The following is a 3115-nucleotide window of genomic DNA, read 5'->3' on the forward strand; positions in this document are numbered from 1 at the left end:
TTAAGGGAATGAGATTTCTAATTTGGGAGAGTGGGAGATTAGTGATCTCACCAAAACATAAAAATATTTTTTAAAAAAAGGAATTATTGGAAAAGACAGTTTCAATGTTACAATCCTTTGGAGCCAAGTTCTTGTATTAATCTGCCGTTGGAGATGAAACCTGGTGATATGACATTGAGAATCTTTTTTAAAATTTATTTCATACATTTAATCACTATACATCACTTAGTTTATAAAGCAAATTTACCCAACACGAGTATACTTCATGCCAGTCCAGTTCAGGATACTATACCCTTTACCATCAACAGATAACAATCTATTTATGGGTCCCATAAATGTCTTCCTTATTTTTCTCCTTAATTTCCTTTCTCATACTGTCCCCCTTTTCTCACTCTCTTCCCACACTGTCTCCATTATCCATAACCATCTGGCATGGAGAATATTAGACAATTTTTACATTCTAGTGGTAGATGACTTCATAGTCTATTCTGGCGAAGGGGTTGCTTTCCCCCACCTTCACTGATTTTCATTGAGAAGTAAGAAACAAGTTTATATAAAGGGTCAGGATCTCTTAACTGACTCGATTATCTGGATATTTGGAGAAATAGTAATAGAAATGCCTGGAATGGGGCTGGCAGGTGGCATGGTAGTTAAGGGTACTGGACTCCCACATGGCCAACCATGGCTCAAGTCCCGGACTAGACAACTTGCTTTCTCACTTTCTTCCTCTCTCTCTGTCCATCTCTGGTATGTATAAAGAAAGAAAGAAAGAAAGAAAGAAAGAAAGTTAAATAAAATAATTCCATTTTAAAAAAAGAGAAAGAAATATCTGGAACATTTTGAAACCTCTTTCTACTAACAACATCTGCCCACTCTCCAAATTCCAGTTATCAGGTCCCCAAACAGAGACCTAATGCATCTCTTTACAGCTTGGTTGCTTCCATGTTTAATAGATTTAGCGTTAACTAAACTCTCTTCTAATATATTTACTTCAACCTAGCTGTGTAAAATAGCTGTCTGCCACAGCTTTCAACTTACAGTTAATTGCTTACAATATTCTGCCAATACAACCATTATAACTTCCAAAACAATCAACTTCCAGAAGAACACTTGTGCCACTGTTCAGCAAGACACCCTAGGTTTTTAGACATGAATGTAAGGCGGTAGCCACACCCCTGAAAAGAATGCAAAAATAGCATAGGCATGTGTGCACATTGGACTCCCATTCTCGGTCCTTCTTCCATCCCCTTGTCTTCCTTCTTCCTACAGTGACATATTGAACATCTGCCATGTGCCTGTTCTGGGGACACAGCAGCAAGCAGAACAGAGTCTGATCTTATGCACCTGCATTCTAGATGGAAGAAATGGAAGAAACACACATACGTGTGTGTGTATATGTATATATATGTCTGTGTATACACATATATACATAATACAATATGATAAATATATACATGTATATATGCACACATATATATATGAGTATATGTGTGTATGTATGTGTGTGTGTGTGTGTGTATATACATAGCAAGAGAAACAGAGATTAGTGGCTTCACTAAAAATAAAAATGAAATTATTGGAAAGAATTCTTTTTGGAGAGGTTTTTGCTATAGGGCACGTGCGCTCACCAGAAAGAGACAGAGAGACAGAAAGCAAGAAATCATCCCCCATGGGAGATGGCCACACCACAATCCCTTCTCCTCCATTCTCCTCATAGGATCTTGGGCACATACAAACACGTGCCCGGCGTGGGTTTAAGCCACCAGGTCCAGGACTCGAACCGTGGTCGACTACATGGGAGTTCAGCAACATAGCTATTATGCTAACTGCTGGTCCCTTTATGCTAATTGCTGGAAAGGCAATTTTAATGTCAGAATCCTTTAGATACTATGTCTCTCTCTCTCTTTCATATTCTTTGGAAAAGTCATGACACATTTTTGCATGGAAAAACATAGAAAAATATGCCATAACTTTTCCATTGACCCAATGTATATGTCCGCCAGCCCACAACTATATTTCTTATACTTGTTTTCATACCTGATAACTCAGAAAATGAATCAAAGAAAAGAGGAAAGAGATAAAAAAAAATGAAGTGGAGGGACCAACAGGTGGCATAGAAATTAAGGTGGTTAGATTCCATATGGCCCACTGCATAGTTTGAATCCCAGACCAGCAACTTGAGAAATACATCAGGCACATATGTGGGCATGCCTGAAATCCTGAGAGGAGAATAGAGAAGGGATTATAGCATGGCCAACCCCTGGGAGGGGTGGTGTGGTTAGCTTTCTCTCTGTCTCTGTCTCTCTCTCTCCCTCTTGTGAGTACACAGGCCTTAGGGCAAGAAAAAAAGAAAAAGAAAAGAAAAAAGTGGAGGAATGTAAAGAAAAATCTCATCAGTTCGCCATCTTGTCTAGAGCAGGATTTTATGACAACTAAGTTTGGAAAATACTGTATTGTATCAAAATATTTACAACATTCATTAACAAGAAAGGTGTTAAGTCCTCTAGATAAAAAAGAGAAAAAACCCACAAAATTGTTTTCTCTTTTAAAGTCTACTTACATTCTCATAGAACATAAATTTGATTTATGTTCAAATTTAGGGCCAGTCTGCCTAAGAAATTTCTACTAAGAAATATTAAAGGGAGGTAAGAATTGACTTTTCTCCTAACATCAGCAATAGTAACTTCTTTCTCTAGACTAAGAGAATTCAGATTTCTCATGTGTCTGTGTAAATTCACCGTCTCATATCTTCCAGTTCTCAAGGTGAATGTTCCTTACCCATGATACATGGTAACTAATACATCAAGAAATGATCCGAGGGAGCTAATTTTTACATCTTTTCACAGACTCAGAATTAGCTTCCAGCTCATCTCCAGCTTAAATAGATACTGATAAGAAAACTCTTAACCCTGTTGACGAAGAAGAGGCACTGTTCTATCTGGTACAAGAGCCAATTTTGGGACTAGCAGATGGCATAATGGTTATGTCACTGTATTCCCACATAGTCAACCACAGTTCAAGTTCTGGACCCACCAACTTAAAACTCACACGGGGCAAGTGTGTGTGCATGTCCAAGATCCCAAAAGCAGATGGGAGAAGTGGCACAGTCATCTCC

This window comes from Tupaia chinensis, unplaced genomic scaffold (assembly GCF_000334495.1).
Source record: "Tupaia chinensis unplaced genomic scaffold, TupChi_1.0 Scaffold000101_1, whole genome shotgun sequence".
Lineage (NCBI taxonomy): Eukaryota > Metazoa > Chordata > Mammalia > Scandentia > Tupaiidae > Tupaia > Tupaia belangeri.